The sequence below is a fragment of the Schistocerca serialis genome, chromosome 4 (assembly GCF_023864345.2).
Source record: "Schistocerca serialis cubense isolate TAMUIC-IGC-003099 chromosome 4, iqSchSeri2.2, whole genome shotgun sequence".
In the NCBI taxonomy this organism is placed as follows: domain Eukaryota; kingdom Metazoa; phylum Arthropoda; class Insecta; order Orthoptera; family Acrididae; genus Schistocerca; species Schistocerca serialis.
The window spans coordinates 619,297,914-619,321,903 of NC_064641.1; the positions used below are offsets into that span (position 1 = coordinate 619,297,914).

Genomic DNA, 23,990 nt, shown 5'->3' on the forward strand with positions numbered 1-23,990 from the left:
GTCAAAATTTAGACAGTGGCGGGGATCGAACCCGGGACCGAAGACGTTTTGATTATGAATCAATGACGCTACCCCTAGACCACGGGTACGTGGGACATCATCGGACGACAATTCCAGTGTCATCCGCAAACAGCATTAACCGTCCCTGCATGGACCGACCAAGTGGAACGCCATCCCACAAACTGACAACGGGAACCTGTACAACACAATTCAAGCACGTTTGCATGCTTGCATTCAACATTCTGGCGGTTACACCGATTTTGTTGATGTACGAGAATTTCATATTTGCAATGGCTTATCTTGCGCTTACAATTACCTGTTATCTTGAATGTTAATCAGTTAAATATTTTACCTAGACAATTGTATTACCGCAACTTCATCGCTCCACATTAATTATTTTCTGGTGTTGAGACTTTTTTCACTCAGTGTATATGCCTCCGTACGAACCCCAATTTCTCTTACTCTGCATATGCGGATCTTACCCGGCATCTATGTTGGTGACAGTAGAATCGCTTCCTTTCTGTCGCAAGTGCTGTTTATCTACGCTTCCTCGATAAAGTTTCGCGAAAAGAACGACTTATTCTTTCCATAGATTCCCATTTGCTTTACGGAGCCTCTCTGTAACACTCATGGATTGATCAAACCTGTCGGTAATAAATCTAGCACGTCTCTGAGTTGCTTTGATGTCTCCCTTTAAACCGACCTGGTGGAGATTCTAAACATCCCAGCAGTACTTAACTATGGGCCGCAGAAGTATTCTGTATGCGGCCTCGTTTGTAGCTGAGGTACACATTCCCAAAGTTCTCCTCTTGGACAAAAGTCAACAATTTACCTTCCCTTACAGCGACCTTGCGTGCGCGTTCGTTCTCGTGTCGCTTTCTTTCTGTACGCCTTGACATCGCAGTGACTGAGTCGAGCAGCAGTGCATCAGTACTGTATCCGAATAGTATAGGGCTGTTTTACCCACTCGTCTGCATTAACTTACAGCTTTGCACATTTAGAACAATCTGCCATTTACCGGGATAACCCTGCAAACTTCTCTAGTTAATTCTATTTTGTCAAAAACTGACATTTTGAGCCCGTGGCTGTGTACAAAATATAGGTTGACTCTTACACAGCAGATTACACAAACAGCCACTTTTTACAATGCTATTTATCTAAACAACACCGTTACCGGTGTCGAACTGACACGTTCATCTTCAGACGGCCAGTTCACGTTTTACATTAGATTTCGCCTTTTGTTTCCCCACCTGACGAAATTTCTTTGGGGTGGTGGTGCCCTACAAGCAAAACAAGATGTGATACAACGTCTTTTTAACTGTGTTGTGCCTCACAAGGACTTGAAGTGATGTAAACAAATTATTATTATTAAAGGGAAGATTCTTCGGTTACTCACGATTAAGAATCCGCATAATTCGTTTGTATCACTTAAAATAGTTGTGAGACACAATTACAGTTAAAAAGACATTGTCTCACATCTTGTTTTGGTTGTAGGACACTACCACCCCAAAGAAATTTCGTCAGGTCGGGATACAAAAAGCGAAATCCAATGTAAAACGTGAACTAGCCGTCTGAAGATGAACCTGTCGGTTCGAAACCGGTAATGGCGCTATTTAAACAAATAAATAGATAGCATTGTAAAAAGTGACTGGTTGCTGTAATCTTCTGTGTAAGAGTCAACCTATATCTGTCGTTAATTATTTTCTGAATTTCTTTAGTCAAACACTCGTTAGATGCCATCTAAAGTCGCTGAGAAAATGTGCAGGTATTTATCGCTTCTAAGGCAACCGCAGAGCTGTAGAACCGTATGGAATCACGAGACGCAGAGATACTGGACCTATTTATTGGGCCCTGCCCCAGCCTATTGGTCCAATAGCATGCAGCACTAAAGGTTCTGGCCGATATTTCACGTGGAATGAGTAGAAGCGATCTGTTTTACTTGGTAAAAAAGTTACTGTGCCCAAGGTCTCATAAATATTGATTTTCCACAACCGGTTTTGACAGGCTTTGGTGTCATCTTCTGATCTTCAAAAAGGTGTTCATTGAGAGCTAGAGCCTCATGTCAAGTTGTCACATTAGTGGATAAACTGTACCACATTGTACAAAGGTTTGTCAGAAATAAAATGCTTACAATCACAAAGTACCTTGTGCACGTGGCCAAACAGATCATCACGCCACCCTGAATAGTCGTTTGGTTGCCATGTTCCCTCAATGATATTAGAAATTCCGACGGAATGTTAAGTAGCTTTTCTGCCTTGCTAGATCTTGTGTCTCCGGGAGGTCTTTTAAATTGTAATACTGGATTCCCTATGTCTTCCGTATCAATTCCAGTTTCTTCATCTATCAAGTCATCCTACAAGTTCTCCCCACACAGAGGCCTTCAGTGTACTCTTTCCACCTATCCACCGATCCATCTGCATTTAATAGTGGAAATGCCTTTTGACTCTTGTAAGACGTGTATATTTCTATTGTCTACTGTCAAACTACAATTTATGAAATACATTTATATTTTTAATAGTATTCAGTAGGTATAATTAATATTTGTCATGTTGGAAATAATTGTGGTAGCAGGGAATGTCTCCACCAAAGTATTGTTGGCAAGAGAGACCGCGCATTGATATAATTTTAAAAAGGGCGGGAGAGACAGCGTATGGATACATTTTAAGAAAAGAGCGAAAAAGACCACGCATTGATACATTTTGTAATGGTAGCAGGGATTGTCTGCACCAGAAAGGAGAGACCGCACTTCAGCGTTCGTAGGAAGTCAGTAGTAAGCGAGATGTGAAGCGAGTCGGTAGCAGGTCTGAAGCGAGGGGTTGAGAGGATCGATGTACCTGCCAGCCACTAGCTATGATTTACAAGAGATTATAAACGGATGTACAGTGACATCAGCTCACTATTATCAAAAGAGGAACTAATATTATTGAATTAATTTTTTGAGAAACTCAAGGCTACTGAAGGTATGTTTACGCATTGCTGGTTGTAAGATTATTGTAAAAAGTAAGTCCCATTTGAACGTTTGTAAAATCATTTCATTCAGAATATAATTAATTTTTGCCAGCAATATTACATTATTGATTATAATCCATCTCTAGAACCATCAACGTAAAACTTCGCAAAATTTTATTGTCGTCAAGAAAAAGTTTAACTACGAATTACGTAACTTCAGTTAAATTAATTAAAGAATAACGCCAGATTTGCTATTAAAGAATAACGTCAGCTTTGCTATTAAAGAATAACGTCAGTTTTGGTAATAAATACAGCCACTTATTATGACATCCCATCAGCAGCTAATAGAGTATAGTAAAACAGAGTAAGTATATTCATGTCGCGGTTCGATGTAGCAGTCAGTCCAGTAACAGTAAAAAAGGGAAGAAACAGTTTTGGGTTATTGCAGATAACGACTGAGGGCCACGACGACGACACATTCTATGTTTCGTCGAAATAATCAGACAATCACTTTTAATAAGCAGCAATTATATTTGTATGCGAAGATTGAGAAAGAGAATAAATTTCAAAGGGAAGATACCAATTGTTATTATTAAGCAAGAGGTAGAAATTCTAAGCGAAGGTTTCATAGGTTATAGTAAAAGGGTAGGTTGCGTAACAAAAGAGATATAGAGGAGACGGTTATTGCGTAGCAAAAGAGATATAGATGAGACGGGAAGGTTTCACTTTTAACACTACCATCACTGCTTTTAATTTCACCGATGGTTGTTTTGATTTTCTCAATGCTGAATCAGTGCTCCCTTCGATCATTTCTTGTTCGATTTCTTCATACTTTTCCTGCAACCATTTCGCCTTGTCTGCTCTGCATTTCGTATTTATTTCACGCCTAAGTGATTTTCATTGCCGTTTTCCATGGACAATTTCGTACTTTTTTCTTTCGGCGATGAACTAAAGTATTTTTTCTGTTAATTAAAGTTTCTTCGGAGATACCTTCCATATACCAATGTCTGATTATGCAGGATCTGTTATTGCCCTATTTAGAGATGTACAGTCCAATTAAACTGAGCAGCCTTCTGTTACATTCATCATTGCAGTATCCACATCCTTAGCGGTCTTCAAATGCGTCTCATCCATCCACAGTACTTCACTATGCCACTACCTTCCACACTGATTCTCCCGTACGATTCCGTTAATCTTAATTCCAATGTTCATCATTACTAAATTGTTCTCTGAGTCCATATTCGCTCTTGGGTATGTCTTACAATCCAATATCTGATTTCGGCATGTCTGTCTGACCACCATTTGATCTTTCCTTGTGTCCGGGCCTTTTCCATGTAAACCTCCTCTTGTAGTAATTCCTGACCATAACAATCCGTATTACTAGTTGAAATTTATTGTAGAACGCAATTACAGTTTCTCATCTCTGATTCCTATTTACAAGCCTTTATTCTCCCTTAACCCTTTCTTCTACTTCTTCCTCTGTAACAGCATTTCAATGGTCTGTGATCAACAGATGTCCTACACCCCCTTACATACCGAAATATACTTTTTGTATCTTCACACACATCCTGTATAACTCCACCTTCCGCTTACGACGTGGTCATCTATATCTGAACGGTTGTTATTGGCGTTGGTTTGCTGTCGATTCTGATGAGAGCAGCCCTATCACTGAATTGTTCACAGTATCTCACCCACTGCCCTACCTTCCTATTCAGAACAAGTCTTACTCCCTTTAACCACTTTCTGCTGATGTTGATACCATCCTATAATTGTCTGTCCACAAATCCTTGTCTTCTTTCCGTTTTACTTCACTGATCTCCCTACATCAAAATTGAGCCTTATAATTTCTCGTTTCAGATTCTTTAGTTCCCCGTATAACGTCCAAGCTTGTGACATTCCTCGCCCCGACTTGGTTATTCCATCTTTTCTTTATGGTGAACTCCCCCTCGGCAGTCCCTTCCCAGAGATCCGACTGGGTGACACATGCGTAGATCATCAGGACACTTCTTCAAAATAGGCCACGTTTCCTGTGGTCACACCTTCTGTGTCTTTAGTGCTGTGGTTTCCACTGCATTCTGAAGACTCGTGCCATTATCACCGATGATTCATCCGCCTTTTGAATCAGTTTCCCGTCGCGTGGTCAAGAGAGTGCCCCGAGCTTCTGTCCACTCCTCCACCCTCTTCGACATGGCCGTTGGCAGACCGAGAGAGATTCCTTATGTCGGAAGTCTTCGGTCGCCATTGTTAATGTTTTTACTCAAAATTTAAGCAGTGGTTAAGTGTGAACCCGGGACTTGTGACGTTTTGATTATTAGTCGAAGCCTCTACCCCCAGACCAGTTTTTTTTTTCATAGAACTTTACGCATAAAACAGAAATTTGACAATTACATTTGAGTAAATACATTGTTGCCTCAGCTGATCACTATGATCCTCTTATCAACTATCGATGTACACTATAGTACATTATTTAAACAATATATCTGTGCTGAATCTAGTGGTACAACACAACATTTCCTACAAGGTAAGTTATAAATAACAATTCTAGTCGCACGGAGTGGCCGCGCGGTTTGAGGCGCCACCTCGCGGACAGCGCGGCCCCTCACGCCGGATGTTCGAGTCCTCCCACGGACATGGGTCTTTGTGTTGTTCTTAGCACAAGTTAGTTTAAGTAGTGTGTAAGTCTAGGGACCGCTGACTTCAGCAGTTTGGTCCCTTAGTAATTCACACACGTTTGAACATTTTAACAATTCTATTGACAAGAAATCACAAGACCGTATTGAGTCTACGTAATACACATATTACCACACCAAGAAAATAAAACCTATCCCAAAAATTATTAAACTAGTTAAAATTTCATAGATTTTAAATGCGCTGCACTTCATGATCTGATTAAGAAATCAAATCCACATCTTGTGTTCCACATCTGCCCGGTCAAAGCCCTTACAGAATTCTTTTAATATTGTACGTTCAGCGACGCTTGTCAGTTTATTTTCACTTACGTTTGCTCCTATACGATATGAAGAATGGCTAGCAATTCATCTCTGGCTATTTTCTCTCCATTATCCAAATTACACTCTTTAAAGGAAAACTTCAGTTTCTGTCTCTTGAATTGAGCTTATTGTCTCGACTTTTCTTAATCTGTCGGAAGTGTGCTAAAACTTAAAACTTGCATGAACTGTAGAAACTGACACGATCGCTGCAACCTTCTTCAAGAAATGCGTGCACGGCCCTGTCATCAAATGGAGTGGTTTGACAGCTCCAGTATGCGGAGAAAGTCTTCCCACCTAATGTTCCGCAACCATCGTGGTCTAAACTTGTGAACCTGCTGTACAATCTCTCAGTGTGTTGGGTACTAAATCCAGTGTCTTCTTGTATCCACGCGATCTCTTCTTCTCTCAAAAGAAGCGGAGATCCATTACCATGACTAGCTGAAGGATGTCAGTTCTTCAAGGCACACAGTTTAAACGCCTCTATGTAACAAACAAAGATCATCTGAGGCCGACACGCTTGCGCTTTGCCCAAACCACGGGTCCAAGATTCCAAGCAAATTAGCACAGGCAAAGAGAGCTTTCATAACCGATAGCAGTCTACTAGTATGAAACATTAGCTCAATTTGAAGAAGAAGTTTCTGGAGCACAGCATTGTATGAAGTCAATCATACTCTTGGGAAAATCTAAAAACAATTCAAAGAATTTGAGATGTCTCACCATAGTAGGATATTGAAAATTAGATACACTGGCAAGAAATAAAAAAAAGGGCACTCTATAGCGTCCCCATTGCTAGATTACGAAAAGACTTAAAAAACAGTATTTATAAAGAAGAGACATTAAAAAATTGAATAATATATTTTTATCATGTAGCCGTAAAATAATAATTTCTCTGTGCAGGTTTAGATTGCAAAGAAATAATTTATGACAAAATGATCTAAAGAGACGACAAGATACGCTCTTTTGTTAATTTTTTAGTCGTCTTCACTTCCTCTTTTGTCTTGAGCGTGTATAGACGGACATCTTGCGAGTGCTGGCAAATGTAAGCATATTTGTATGAGTTAGGCAGACAATATATTAATTGAATATTATTGTGCACTTTTAATTTGTAAGAGGTGATCCCGATTTCATGTCTGCCTTCCTTGAATTAAGCTGCATTCAAGTAATTTTTCTCCACAGCTGCACGAAGTTGCAGAAATACGTAGCTTTAAGATTCTAATTTTCAGTACCATAGCCGACAGCCAGAGCCAGGATCCCGACTACGTGGCAATGATTAACGGAGGTAAGAAAAATACTCTCGCGCGTGTGTGGGCCGCGATTGTAATTAACTAAAGATCTTTTGCTTTAAAGTGAGCTGACTAGCCGAGGAAATTAATATGAAAAAATTTATTACATTGTTCAGCTTACATGCTCATGTTTTAAGATTCAGCGAGTCTAACATTCATTCATTAACGCAACAAATAATTTGAAATTAATATTGTTAAAAAGGAGAACTTCAGGAAAGCATTTAATCGTAAAATCAAAATTAAATGAAATATCATTTTTATTAAGGCCCACCACGTAATCAATCAAAAAATAATAATGACAATAATAATATATTAAATTACGACGGACGCGAGATTGGCGCCGCAGCTTTGGGGCCCGAATAATATGATTCTATTTTACTGAATGTAATTATGTATGTGTCTAATTGTTGTAAAATATTAACGCTTATATGAATTGTTTTACATGTACAACAACAAAACCACACCCTGAGGAGATCTGGAGAAGAAAAAGTGTAGAAAAGAAAAGGGATTGCGAGAAAGAAAAATAAGTAAGGTAAGGCCTATTGTGCAAGCATCCTGTGTAGCTCTGTGCGGAATATCGTATCCATGTGCACATGAGATACCTTCGGTGTTTTGTGTATTTATGTGTTTATTTTTGGAGGGGATAATTATTCGTTTTGTGTATTTATATGTTTATTTTTGGAGGGGATAATTATTCGTTTTGTTTATTTATATGTTTATTTTTGGAGGGGATGATTATTCGTGTGTGTATCAGTGTTTAAGATTCGTCAGTGGCTTAAAGTGAATTTATTATGGGTAAGATAGGACAAGCTAAAGCATCCGTACCAGACGAACAAAATTTTGTTAATATGGAAAGTGAGGGTCATTTGCAATACGTAAACGAATCCCAAGCCACCGCCTCGGATAGCATAATTTCCGGAGCGGGGGGCGAGGATCTATGGACGGTGAATGACGCTCCACAGCAGAATGGGAATAGAGTAACAACTTCACTGCCTGGGCAGGAGGGCCAATCGAGTGCTAGATTAAGCGGGGCACCAGTATGCTCACCGATTGCAGACCCATTTGCAGAATTTCTGTGCAGGTTAGAAGAAAGAGATAGGGAAAAAGAAAGAATGTCATAACAGAGGGAAAAACAGAGAGACGAAAAACTGGCTCAGATGCTATATGAGCAGGAGAAAAAATTAACGCAAATGCTACATGACCAAGAGAAAAAATTAACGCAAAAGCTCATTGAGCCAGAGCAGCGCAGTGAAGCGAAGCTAGATAGTATCCAAAGCGAACTTACCGAGATGCGGGACGCTTGCAAAGATATCCCCGATCTTGTGCAAAGCTTAGCCGGGGAGATGCAAAAATTACAGATATCGCAGGTTAGGCTTGATGGCAATGTCCAGACTTTAACCACCCGCGTCGATAATGTGGAGGTAGATGCACGGAATAGTATTGATACATATTTGGAAGTGCAAGCTCAAAAAGTAGAAAAAGAATTAAATGAATGGCTAGAAGTAAAAGATCGCGAGATATCTGCAAAGATTGAAAGCAACGTAAAAACAGCTGTAGAACAAGCGACTGCGGCCGCGAGTGTAAATATTGACGCTAGCGCTGCCGCACTACATGCCGAATTAACACAGATCAAATCCCGTGTGACTGCGGAGTTGCCAAATTGGCAACAGGAGGTCGCGCGGAGACTGTCTTCATTGGAAAGCAATGTAAGCAGTGGCGGACAGATAATGAATCCAACTCCGCGTACTGATTACTATAATAACGCAGACTGTAGGCAGGGTGCGAGTGCGCAACCGCACCCTAATGCGGATTATGAGCACGAACAACATGCGATACCGTGCAGCGCACATCACGAAGTAATGAATGTCACAGAATGTAGCAATCAGATGTGCAAAAAAGAGGACAATGTAATAAAACACAGGACGTTCCAACCCTTCAATAGCGAAAAACGAAATGTCCACCCTGTGGTATTTATTAAGAGCTTCAGGAATGTGTTTCCCAGGACATGGACGGAAAGACAAAGAATACAGTTCGTGGTCTCCTTTATTCAAGGTGACACGGCACTGTGGGCCACCGACGTGTCCGAAAAATGTCTAACGATGCAACAGTTTGCTTTAAAGTGAGCTGACTAGCCGAGGAAATTAATACGAAAAAATTTATTACATTGTTCAGCTTATATGCTCATGTTTTAAGATTCAGCGAGTCTAACATTCATTAACGTAACAAACAATTTGAAATTAATATTGTTAAAAAGGAGAACTTCAGGAAAGCATTTAATCGTAAAGTCAAAATTAAATAAAATATCATTTTTATTAAGGCCCAGCATGTAAGTCGGCAACAATCAAAAAATAATAATAACAATAATAATATATTAAATTACGACGGCCGACGGACGCGAGAACTCTCAGACAGCATGTGTTAAGACATCAAGGAATAGCCTCCATACTGCTTCAGAGAACTGTAGAGGGTGAACCTGTAGGGAAAGATATTAACTTCAGTATATCCAGAAAAGAACTGGAGACGTTTGCTGCAAGTGCTGCTATGAGATGCAAAAGTTGGTACAGGATAAAAATTCATGGTGAACCGCATTAAACCAGGCAGTCGTCTGATGACACATAAAAGACCTAGTTTCCGTAGACGTTCTGCATTCGCATGTTGACTTGCTTCACCGTCATTTTACCTAGCAGGCGTTCAGCTGAAAAGCACTTCCACCTTTACGCAATCCTTATGCGAGAAGAATGACAAAGATATTTCATATATATTGAATAAATTTCGTGCCTTAACGTCGAGACCACACCTGATGCGCCTAATCCTGTCATTCACAACGCCACAGCTCGCCTTCCTGCAACTACTGTCCGCTGCGGCTAATGTTTCACCGTAACGAAGTTGGCTACTGTATCCTATTACTAAAAGCGCTGCAGATAATGTAATCTTCTCAGCAGATATAAATGTTTTTCGCCCTGCTTTTCTACTTGGGGAACAGAGCGCGCTTCTCGTAGACGGAACTGACATTTCTTCGTAGTTTTTCGCGATGGTGTCCTCGTGTACAATTCTCACCATGTACGAAGGAATGCACTCTCTTCCCGTGTTTGCGCAAATTAATTACTCTCCGGGTGACATCACTTCACTAACAGTAATCCAGATCTTTATTCTGAAAAAGACACGTATCAGTCCTGAGATTTCATAGCCAAGGAATAACAACGCTCCAAAGTGTGTTAGCCACACTGCCTTCGGGATTCAAATGCCATTAGAATGAAAATATAAACAAACAAATAAATAAATAAAAATAATGAACTACTTCATTAATATTCCCTGAAAACACTGTTACTAAATAGTTTAATTACAACCCACATTAGAAACCAAGATTTGACAAGTATAAGCTTCCTGCTAAGTTCAGAAAAACAGATTACCTACAAAAGTAATTCTGGAATAGGTCCTGAACTGATAAGTCCCTCATGAACAAAGTTTCAATGCATGTATTAAACTAGGAACGTGATCTGACAGCAAAATGTATACAGTATGACATAGACATTGAATCTCCACTTTTTACAAAGATTTAAAATGGGGATATCAAAAGGAAATTGAATTTATGTACACTTTAATAGTAGCAACATGCATCTCCCTTTACGTGAAAACGAGAAAAACTTCGCTTACATTAGTCCGAGAGTCGGTAGCAGAAAAATGCATCTAATTTTAGACTACTACTTGGTGTTTTAATATGTTGCTATTGAAGATTTAACAAATAAAAAGCTTGTTATCATTAAGTTTGCATTCTGGAACACATGAGGCACGATCAAACGTGTCGTAAAATGTTATTTCCGGAGGCTACCTTACAGTAGCTAAAACTTTTTATGCATTTATAACAGTATAAATTGTTGATAGAAGACCTCAGCAAGCACCTAGTTCCACATCTATTTACATCTACGCCAATACTCTGCAACCCACTTGACGAAGTGTGATCCAAGGTACTTCTTGCACCACTAACAGAGCCCCCCTTCCCTGTTCCACTCCTGAGTGGCGCGTGGGAAAAATGATTGTTGGTGAGCCTCTGTATTAGCTCTAATTACTAGAATTTTCTCGTGGTCACTTCGCGAGATGTATTTGGGGGAAAGTAATGTGTTTTCTGGCTCTTTCCTGAAAGTACTTTTGCGAAACTTCGACACTTAACCTCTCCGTGATGCGCAACGCCTCTCTTGTAACGTCTGCCACTGGAGTTTGTTGAGCATCTCTGTAACGCTCTTCCGCCGACGAAACGATCCCGTGATGAAACACCCCGCTTTTCGTTGGATCTTCTCTATTTCTTCTATCAGTTTTACTTGGTAACGGTCCCAGACTGACGAACAATACTCAAGAAAAATCGGTCGAACAATCGCTTTGCAAGCCACTTAATTTGTAGATTAGTTACATTTCCCTAAGCCCTAAGAATCTCAGTGTGGTCTACTATTTGATTTATGTGGCCATGCCACTTAAGGTCACTCTGATAGTTACTCCTAAATATTTTACGGTACATAATGTTTCCAGCTCTTTGTCATCAACAATGTAGCGGTAATTTGTTGTCAATAGTGCAGTTGTGCATTAGTGGATTTATTTTCCTATGCATGCGCTGTGTGCTATATTTATTTACGTTCGCGGTCAACTGCTAGAACCAGCACAATCAATGCTTCTGTAATGCTTTCTTTCAGGAGTGCTAGTTCTGCAAGGTTCGCAGGAGAGCTTCTGTAAAGTTTGGAAGGTACGAGACGAGATACTGGCAGAAGTACAGCTGCGAGTACCGGGCGTGAGTCGTGCTTCTGTAGCTCAGATGGTAGAGCACTTGCCCGCGAAAGGCAAAGGTCCCGAGTTCGAGTCTCGGTCGGGCACACAGTTTTAATCTGCCAGGAAGTTTCATATCAGCGCACACTCCGCTGCAGAGTGAAAATCTCATTCTGGAATGCTTCTGTAAATTGGTACAGTCGTCTGGCGCTGCTCCTTTCGTATAGGCAGCCGCCTCTTCTGCGAACAGTCGTAAGGGGCTCCCGATGTTTTTTACCAAGTCATTCATATTCATTGTATGGAGAGGTGGTCCCATCATACCTCCTTGGAGAACTTCTGAAATTACCTTTATATCCGTCGCGTTTGTTCTATCTACAAGGAAGTTCTGTATCCAGTTGCACATCTGGTCTGATACATAAGCTCGAATTTTTTCACCAAACGGCAGTGCGGGACGGTGTCGAACGCTTTGCTGAAGTCAAGGAACAAGGCACCAGTCTGAGCGCCGTTGCCTAAGCGTAAATGATTTCTTGTACGAACAGAGCGAGCTGAATTTAACAAGATCTCTCTTTGCGGAATGAATGTTGATCTGTATGGAGCGGGTTTTCGTTCTCCAGAAACATCATGATTCTTGAGCATAAAACTAACATGTTCCGTAATTCTACAACACACTGAAGTCAATGAAATGAAATGAAATGAGCGTATGGCATCGTTGGGCGGGAGGCCCCTATCCAGGGAAGTTCGGCCCCCAAGTCTTATTTCATTCGACGCCACACTGGGCGACTTGCGCGCCGGTGATGACGATGAAATGATGATGAAGACAACACAACACCCAGTCCCCGAGCGGAGAAAATCGCCAACCTGGCCGGGAATCGAACCCGGGCGTGGTTGCATGGGAGGCGTGCCCGTTACCCCCCAGCTAAGTAGGGCGGACGACGTCAATGATACAGGCCTATAAATATATGTATCTGTCGCAAGACTCTGCTTTAAAACGAGAATGACCCGCGTTGTTTTCCAGTCGCTAGGTACCCTTTGTTGCTCCAGCAAATTCTTTCGCATAATGTTTGTAGAATTTTACAGGTATTTCAACTGGTCCTGACGCTTTTCCATCACTGAGCGACTGTAGCTGCTTTCCTGTTCCCAGATCAGTTATTCTAATATCTGCCATTTCGACGTCCGTCCGATGATCAAAGGAGAGACCGTGTTGTGATCTTCCACGATGAAACAGTTTTGGAAGACCGAATCCAGTATTTCGGCCTTCTCAGTTCTGTATTCCGTTTTGGTGCCAGTATGGTCTCTGGCTGACTGAAAACAATTTCGAACTGTTCACTGATTTTACGTAAGAACGAGACGTCTTAGGGTATTTAGTGAGATCGGTTGACGAAACCATACTTTCAAAGTCATTGAACGCTTCTCTAATTGCTCTTCTTACTTTCATTTTCGCTTCGTTCAGCTTTTGTTTGTCAGCTTTGTTCTGACATCTCTTGAATCTCTGATAAAGTTCTATCCGTTTACGTAGCAGTTTTATAACACGGCTATGAAATCACGATGAATCTTCCCAGTCCCTTAAGACCTTATTCCAAACATACCTATCAAGGCAATCGAACGATGCTTTTGAAAATATCCATTTGTGCTCCACATCTTCTTCCTCAGCACTGAATATTTGATGTTAACTACTCAGATGCTTCGCAATTTGTATCGTGACACTCCTGCTAAATTAAAAATTTTCCTGTCATTCTTTGTAACACCCGTGGTCACAATTATTATCAGTGTCTTATGATCATAGATAAGTCTCCATGAACTGACTCGGTAAGTTCAGTTCTGTTTCTAGCTAGGAGGTCCATGACTTCAGCTTCACGAGCTCTTTCTCTAATTATCTGCTCGATGTAATTTTCAGACAAGGCATTCAGAATAATGCTACTCGAATCCCTGTCTCTTGCACCAGTTTTCAACGTATGGCTCTACCAGTATGTATCTGGCTAGTTGAAATCGCCTCCAATTGCAAAGGAATGATCAGTAAAGTTACTAAGATATTCTGTAAGTTCTCTCTGGAGCGCTCTTCCACTACAGTTCCTGATCCAGGCAACCTATAAAAGCATTACATTACGTTTTTAGATAGAACTTTGAGGTTTAACTTCACCCAGATTAATTCACATTCGAAATCCGTGATAACTTCACTAGATATTAATGAATTTTTTATGAGATAAATACTCCATCACTGACAACTGACGCATCCTTAAGATAAATATTCCAGTCTGAACATAGGATTCGTTAACTATTCGCTGTCTGTTCAACAAAACTTCTGCTCCATATCTTATTTGAACGTTATGAGCTTTAATAAGCGATACCAATTTTAAGACATCTCCTTGGAACTATCTGCAATTTGCTGATATCATATTAACTTTTCCTACATCCAACCTTCGAGGATGAGCAAACTCAAAAAATATTATGGCTGATTTGTTTTCGATTGCGGTACGCAATTCTTCTGTGATTCTGAGGGAGTTGGGGTTCTTCTAACCTAAAAAACCCCTATGAATGCATCACATATGCTCCGCTACCTTAGTACCGCTCACTGCGTGTAGTGCATGCCTGACCTATTAAGGGGAAGCCTACAATCCTACACTCGATAGCGGAGAAATTTGCATCCGACAGCGTCACAGAATCGTCTCAGCCCCTGGTTTAGACATTCTATTCTGCAACGATCGACCCTAGGCGTGATGCTAAAATTAAAGAGTTTAGCCTCAACTCAACGTGTGTTGGTTGCCTTTACCATATCAGCTATCTGTCGGAAGGTACGGAGGATAGCCTCAGAACCCTAGGGTAAGGCGTCAGTTGTGACTAAATGTGTCACTATTTGCAGTCGGTTGCATCCAGTACGCTCGATAGGCACCGGCAGAGCAACCTTCAAGCCGTGGACGTGGAGCCATTTAAGAGTTTAAAAGACACAGAATACAGAATTAAAACAGGTCGCTTCTTATTAGAAGCTGTGTCAAATCACAAACTAAATGGTGTGCATTGATGGGCTGCTGCAGGGATGGAAGCTATCTCTCAGCTTCTAATTCCGCCAGCAATGTTCCAAAGGTGTGAAAACAATTATATGGTCCAAACATTTGACGCTCTTTGGAACCTTTGAATCTTGCTTCGTTTCTCATCATATTATTACACAAAAATTTTGTATCATACATTTTTTGGAATATGGACAGTAAACAAAGCGGAAAGTGAAAATACACGTCGAATCTAGTTATACTGTTTTTTTTACCAAGTTTTTTGTTTAAGCAGTACTTTAAGTTTGTTTAAAATATCTATGCAAATATACAAACGTATATTATCAACGTAATTTTGACTTTACTATTTACAATCTGCTGTTGCTATTATTAATAACATTCAGCACAATGAATGGTATTTGAGAATGAATGGTATTTGAGCCGGCCGTGGTGGCCGAGCGGCTCTAGGCGCTTCAGTCCGAAACCGCGCGACAGTTACGGTCGCAGGTTCGAATCCCGCCTCGGGCATGGATGTGTGTGATGTCCTTAGGTTAGTTAGGTTTAAGTAGTTCTAAGTTCTAGGGGACTGATGACCTCATATGTTAAGTCCCACAGTGCTCAGAGCCATTTAAACCATTTTTGAATGTTATTTGATTTCGAAAAAAATTCTATAATTCATAACGTCATACTCGTCAAACGATATCATCATCATTTTTGTTGCTACGTAACGCCTTCCATAAAAGATATCGAGTACTGTCTTCCCAACACAGATGAATTACCAAACTGCCATATCCTCCAGATTTCAGCTCTGAATTGATGAACATCAAATTTATGGAGGCGTTTGTTATTTTTAAATCAATCAGTGGATTTACAACGAAATAATACAATGCCGTGGTAAGAAACGAGTGAAAATCAGTAATGGTGAACGATACAACTATCACGTGTCTGAAGAGCGGATTGTAAAAACACTATTTTTGGGTACAGTACACACGAACAAGTGTATACAAGTACTGCGTATCACGCCTGTAATATCCATCATGACCCTTCTATTTTGATTCGTTGTCCCGATACTGATATTTTTAAAACCATTGTAGTAATGTAGCCAGTATGAAACGTAAATTTACTATTGGATGGAAATGGTCGTGGGAAGCGCCCATTTACCTTACTACACTACACGAAAAGGCGGAAAAACTGTTTCATAGCTCTTTCGTTGGTTTTCACTTTGGCCCCGAATTCTATAGAAAGAGGAAGAATGCCCTTCGCTATTTTGAGATATTCTGAAGTATATCAAATGGCATTAAAAAATCTAAGCCAGTTACCTATGGAATGTAAAGTTTCTGAAACTCTGTACACCTTCTTTGTGTCACCCGGACAGCTTCAGAAATCTCAGTTCAATTAATGATGCAAGATTAGCAATCTACAGTTTTAAAAATACAGACAAAAATTTAGCCAGGAATACTGATGCCTCAATTTCGCAACCCTGCCAGAGATAATTCAACACACACGTTGCAAAAGTTGCATATATCTCACGTACATGGAAAAATTCGAATTTAAAAATATCGCAATTCAGGCACCTTTAAACAACGGATGACAAGAAGTTAATAATTCATATGAGTGCCTGGAGTGCCACTGCTCTAATGGGGACCAAATACCGACTTCAGTAACCTACACTATGTCATCAAAAGTATTCAGACACCCCCAAAAACATACGTTTTTCATATTAATTGCAGTGTGCTGGCGCCTACTGCCAGGTACTTCACATCAATGACCTCAGTTGTCATTAGACATAGTGAGAGAGCAGAATGCGGAGCTTCGCGGAACTCACGGACTTCGAAGGTGGTCACGTGATTGGGTGTCACTTGTCTCATATGTCTACATGCGAGATTTCCACGCTACTAAACATCCCTAAGTCCACTGTTTCCGACGTGATAGTGAAGTGAAAACGTGAAGGGACACATACAGCACAAAAGAGTACAGGCCGACCTCATCTGTTGACTGGCAAAGACCGCCGCCAATTGAAGACGGTCGTAATGTATAATAGGCAGACATCTATCCTGACCATAACACAGGAACTCCAGACTGCGTCAGGATCCACTGCAATTACTATGACAGTTAGGCGGGAGGTGAGAAAACTGGGATTTCATCGTCTAGCGGTTGCTCATAAGCCACATACCACGCCGGTAAATGCCAAACGACGTCTCGCTTGGAGTAAGAAACTTAAACATTGGACGATTGGTCGAAAAACATTGTGTTAAGTGACGAAGCACGGTATACTATGTGGCTATCTGATGGCAGGGTATGATTATGGCGAATGCCCGGTGAACGTCGTCTACCAACGTGTGTAGTGCCAACAGTAAAATTCAGACGCGGTGGTGTTATGGTGTGGTCGTGTTTCTAATGGAGGGGGCTTCTTCTGCGTGTCACTATCACAGCACATGCCTACACTAATGTTTTAAGCATCTTCTTGCTTCCGACAGTGGAGGAGCAATTAGGGGATGGCGGTTGCATCTTTCAACACGATCGAGCACCTGTTCATAAATTACGGCCTGTGGCGGAGTGGTTACACGGCAATAACATCCCTGTAAGGATTGGCCTGCACAGAGTCCTATAGAGCACCTTAGGGATGTTTTGAAACGCCGACTTCGTGCCAGGCCTCACCGACTGACATCGATATCTCTCCTCAGTGCAACACTCAGTCAAGAATGAGCTGCCATTCCCCAACAAACCTTCCAGCACCTCTTTGTACTTATGCCTGCGAGATGGAAGCTGTCATCTAGGCTATGGTTGGACAAATACCGTATTGAATTCCTACATTACCGATGGAGGGCGCCATGAACTTGTAAGTCATTTTCACCGACGAGTCCTGATACTTTTGATCACATATTGTATGTTCTCATTCAACCAGGCCAACAGATAGGTCTATGTTTTCACGTAATAAAGCTATGAATAATTGTCTGATACACGTTCTTAGTTACTTTGTAACTGTATGCCTGCAGAAGACTCAGAAACAGAATGCGCAGAAGAAAACGGGGGCGTTTGCAGTTCTAATGATGTTGGGAGCCATTCAGTTGGTGCGACACGCGTCCTGCGCGCTTTCACTTTCAGCGTTGCTTTCTGCCCAGGTTCCGTTCCACAAAATTTCATTTTTTTATAAAAATATGATTAAAAACGAAGCAAAAGAGAGTGTTTCAAAGAGCATAACATGATAGTACCATAAACTTTTTGACGGCTTTGGAATTTTATTGTTTGCTGATGTATCCCGTCAGCAGTATTCATTGTCAATAAAACAGAAAAAGCCTTTCAGCTAGCATAAGGTATTACTCTAACTACGACACGATTCAAGTCTGCATGGCTTTGAGTGTCCCAGAATTCAAACTTTACGATAATGGGCTCGTCAACAACAAGATATTGAAACATCAAGTAGTGGTATGATCTGTACATGAAACTAATTGAAAAACGTTTGTTTATTGCCATACGCGTTTCGTCCTTTTATTTGTGAAGTATTCTCAGTGGCTTGTAATACATGTTTCCTTTTATATATGTAATAAACGAATTATGTGATAGTTACAATATGTTACTATGTTACATTTTGTCCGGTTTTTCTCTCGTTTTTTAGGCTAGAGTCAACTTCTGTAGCATAAGTTTTGGGCTGTGCAGTAATCATTCGGTGTTTCAATTTCCAGCGCTGTCAGCTCATTTGTGTGATCCTGGCGATGTGTTCATTAGTCTCCATCCTCCAGTTGACCGATTTTCTACGTTCTTTCACCCACAATTGATACAACACATCGCATACATCACTTGTAAGGATACATTTTGGGTTCATCATGTGTGTATTTTCGGTGTGTAGTGTTACCAACTGTCCCTGTGTGTTTATCATTCGTGTTTTACTTATTTGTTTGTTTGTTGTTTGATCTTTTCACTTATTGTGTCTACATCTGCATCTACATTTATACTCCGCAAGCCACCCAACGGTGTGTGGCGGAGGGCACTTTACGTGCCACTGTCATTACCTCCCTTTCCTGTTCCAGTCGCGTATGGTTCGCGGGAAGAACGACTGTCTGAAAACCTCCGTGCGCGCTCTAATCTCTTTAATTTTACATTCGTGATCTCCTCGGGAGGTATAAGTAGGGGGAAGCAATAATTCGATACCTCATCCAGAAACGCACCCTCTCGAAGCCTGGCGAGCAAGCTACACCACGATGCAGAGCGCCTCTCTTGCAGAGTCTGCCACTTGAGTTTATTAAACATCTCCGTAACGCTATCACGGTTACCAAATAACCCTGTGACGAAACGCGCCGCTCTTCTTTGGATCTTCTCTATCTCCTCCATCAAACCGATCTGGTACGGATCCCACACTGATGAGCAATACTCAAGTATAGGTCGAACGAGTGTTTTGTAAGCCACCTCCTTTGTTGATGGACTACATTTTCTAAGCACTCTCCCAATGAATCTCAACCTGGTACCCGCCTTACCAACAATTAATTTTATATGATCATTCCACTTCAAATCGTTCCGCACGCATACTCCCAGATATTTTACAGAAGTAACTGTTACCAGTGTTTGTTCCGCTGTCATATAATCATACAATAAAGGATCCTTCTTTCTATGTATTGTGTGTGTGTGTGTGTGTGTGAGAGAGAGAGAGAGAGAGATAGATAGATAGAGAGAGAGAGAGAGAGAGAGAGAGAGAGAGAGAAAGAAGGGGGAGGAAGATTCGTTAATTATTTATTCTGCTTATGTTTCGGATTTCTGTTTGTGATTGTTTTAGTTGCTAACATGGATTTGGTCACTGAATAGCTTCTTTTACGTTGGAGTGGCTCTTTGTATGTGGACGCTTTCTTCCAATGTCAGGAGCTTTTTGTTGTAATTATTCACTCTAATAACTGTCATGTCACCTTCCATGCTGGATAGCTTGTGTCCATGTTGTATCAGGTGTTTAGCAAAGGCAGAACGGCTATTCTCATTTTTCCGACTCCTTATATGTTCTTTACATCTAGTTTTGAAATTCCTATCTGTCATCCCCAGATACGCTAATTTAAATTCTCGGTACTCTAACTGGTAGATCCATGCTCCTTGGTATTTATCTAGTTTGTCTGTTGCTTGAAAATGTGACTGGAATGTGTTTCTTGTTCTGTGAGTAATATTTAATCCATGTTTCTTTAATATATTTGCTACCTCATGTGTTTGTACGTTAAAGTGTTCCATTTTTTTCTGTTAGTCATGTCATGATTGTTAATGTTTTGTGTTTCCGCATGTGCTGTAGCGTCTGTGGGGTTCTTTAGTGTTTGTGTTCTCTGATTATTTTCATTTTTCTTTAGTAATGTTTACTTCTTTGGTTCAGTTTTTGTGCGATATGAGCGTTGTAACCATTGTTTGTGGCTAGGAGTTGTATTATTAGTAATTCTTTTTCATAGTTTTCTCCGCTGAAAAGAATGTTGTTTAGTCTGTGTAGCATGTGTTGCACGACCGTTACTTTTTAACTTTTTGGGCGGTTGGTGAATCATGTATAATTGTGTCTGTGGCTTTTGGCTATTTGAAGATGTTCAAATTTGTGTTTATTGTTCACTCTCTACATTATTATGTTCAAGAAATGTATTTACTTTCTTGTTTCTTTTTCATGGTGAACTGAATATTTTTATGTATGTTGTTTATGTGTCTATGAAGTTCACGAATTTTCTCTGTTGGCTCTGTTGGTTCATCTACCATACAGATTATGTCATCTACATATCTGTACCAGTAAACAGCTTTGTATCCTTTCCTTCTTATGACTGTACCAAAGATTGTGTTTTCTATGTGTCTGATGAATATATTTTCCAATGATCCTGATGGAATGGGAATCCCATTGGCAGCCCACCTTCTTGTAAGTAAAATTCCTTTTCACATTGGAAGTAATTTTAGGATATGGTTGCTTTATGGTTTTTAGTTATTTCATTAATATTTTCTGAGGTATTTCCTCGTATGTCAGTAAGTTTTCTTCAATTACTTTTATTGTGCCTGCAGTGGGTACTGAGGTGTACATGTTTTTTGTGCCAAAATAGATAGTTGATGCTGTTTGTAGGATGTGTAAGTCTTAATTTGAGCTATTAGTTCATTCCTGTTTTCCACTGTTCTCCTGTTCTTCTTCTCATAATGTTGCACTACTATTTTGCCATATGGTATGATCGCACCTTCATGAAATTAATAACAGGCCTCAACGGAATAAGAGGTTTTTGGAAATTGGGTTGGGAGATCCCCCATATCATGAACATTTCTTGCGTATTTCAACTTAGAGGGACAACAGCAAACATACATTTGTCGGCTTTACAGAGCCAACAGCCACAGACACAATTACACCTGATTCATCCAACCACACACAAAATCAAAAATTAGCGGCCCTACGACACATGTTAGACAGATTAAATAACATTCCATTCAACAACAGAAACTATGAAAATAATTACAAGAAATGCAACTCACAGCCACAAACAATGGTTATGACAGTCATACATTACAAAAACTCAAAGAACCAATAAAAACCCAATTAAAGAAGAATCAAAACAATCAGAAAACAAAAACACCAAAGAACCCCACAGACGCTACAGCACACACGGAAACACAAAACAGTAACACTCATGACATGAGTGACAGAAAAGAATGGAACACTTTAACATACAAACACATGAGGTAGCAAATATATTAAAGAAACAGGGATTAAACATTTCTCACAGAACAAGAAACACATTCCAGTCCATTTTCATGCAACAGACAAACCATATAAATACCAAGGAACATGGATCTACCAGTTAGAGTATCGAGAATTTAAATCAGCGTATCTGGGGATGACATAAGAATTTGAAAAATTAGGTATAAAGAATATATAAGGAATCGGAAAAATGAAAATAGCCATTATATCTTTGCCAAACACCTGATACAACATGGACACAAACTATCCAGCATGGAAGGTGACATGGCAGTTATTAGAGTGAATAATTACAACAAAAAAGCTCCTGAAATTGGAAGAAAACTTCCATGCACAAAGAGCCACTCCAGTGAAAAAGAAGGTATCCAATAATCAAATCAATGTAAACAATAAATCTCTGATCATGACGAAATAAATCTCGGGTGAACAGCCTGGTATGAGTGTGCATAGGACACAATATTTCGGCAATCGACCACGTTTCCATCATCAGGTGCGCTGATGTACTGTAGTTATTTTTATTTCGTCATAAAATACGCCTGGAGAAATTGAAGAATCAAATCTCTGATCATGTTAGCAACCGAGACAATAAGAAACAAAAATCCGAAACAAGTATATACAAAACAAGTGAAATTATCAATCCACACACACAACACAAACCAAAGACGAATGATAAAGATACAGCGATAGTTGGCAACACTACACACCGAAAACACAAAACACACACATGATGAGCACAAAATGTAAAGTGCAAGTGATGTATGAGATGTGTTGAATCAGATGTGGCCGTAACACCGCCAATTGGAGCATGGAAACAGATGAACACATCTCTAGAACAACACATATGAGGTAACAGCGCTGAAGATCGTAACCCCGAACGATAATTTCGCATCACGATATTTGTGCTACGAAAGATCATTCTAATCTAAAAAACAAGAGAAAAACAAGAAAAAATGTAAGAGTAACATATTGTATATACAACATAATATGTTTATTATGCGTATAAAACGAAACATGTATTATAGGTTACTGAAGATGAGTCACAAATAAAAGAAGCGAAACTCGTAAGGCAATAAACAAACTGCTTTCAGTTAGTTGCATAGATGGAACATACACTATGTGATCAAAAGTATCCGGACACCTGGCTGAAAATGACTTACAAGTTCGTGGCGCTCTCCATCGGTAATGCTGGAATTGGAAATGTTCTTGGCCCACCGTTAGTCTTGATGACAGCTACCACTTTCGCAGGCATACGTTCAAACAGGTGCTGGAAGGTTTATTGGGGAATGGCAACCCATTCTTCACGGAGTGCTGCACTGAGGAGAGGTATCGATGTCGGTCGGTGAGGCCTGCCACGAAGTCGGCGTTCCAAAGCATCCCAGTGGTGTTCTATAGGATTCCGGTCAGGACTCCGCGCAGGCCATTCTATTAAAGGGATATTACTGTCGTGTAACCACTCCGCCACAGGCCGTGTATTATGAACAAGTGCTCGATTGTGTTGAAAGATGCAGTCGCCATCCCCGAATTGCTCTTCAACGGTGGGAAGCAAGAAGGTGCTTAAAACATTAGTATAGGCCTGTGCTGTGATAGTTTCACGCAAAACAAGTCCCCTCCATGAGAGACACGACCACACCGTAACATCACCGCCTCTGAATTTTACTGTTGGTACTACACACGCTGGCAGATGCTGTTCACCGGGCATTCGCCATACCCACACCCTACCACCGGATTGCCACATTGTGTATCGTGATTCGTCCCTCCAAGCAACGTCTTTCCACTGTTCAATCGTACAATGTTTAAGCTCATTACACCGGCGTGATGGGTGGCTTATGAGTAGCCACTCACCTCCCGCCTAACTGTCATAGTACTTGCAGTGTATCCTGATGCAGTTTGGAATTCCCTTGTGATGGTCTGCACAGATGCCTATCTATTACACATTTTCAGCTGTCAGCGGCCTCTGTCAGTCAACAGATGAGGTCGCCCTATACACTTTTCTTCTGCACGTGTCCCTTCACGTTTCCACTTCACTATTATGTCGGATACAGTTGACCTACGGATGTTCAGGAGTGTGAAAATCTCGCGTACAGGCGTTTGACTCAAGTGACACCCAATGACCTGACCACGTTCGAAGTTCGTGAGTTCCGCGGTGAGCCCCATTCTGTGTCTCTCACAATGTCTATTGACTACTGAGGTCGTTGATATGGTCTGCCCGACAGTAGGTGGCAGCACAATCCACGGAGTATCAAAAACGTATGCTATAGCGTCTTTTCAAACCCGCTATCCAGGGTTCGCCGCGAGGCCGGGCGGGATCTGACTGGCTCACTAAACTGAACTCAAAAGGAGTCCTTATTGAACATGC

At 40.6% G+C, this 23,990-nt stretch overlaps 1 pseudogene; it reads right to left on the bottom strand.

Annotated features, from left to right (window-relative positions):
* Positions 1-5,747: 5,747 nt before the first annotated feature.
* The window catches only part of LOC126474638 (calcineurin B homologous protein 1-like), a 45,646-nt pseudogene continuing 27,403 nt past the window's right edge, over positions 5,748-23,990 (bottom strand).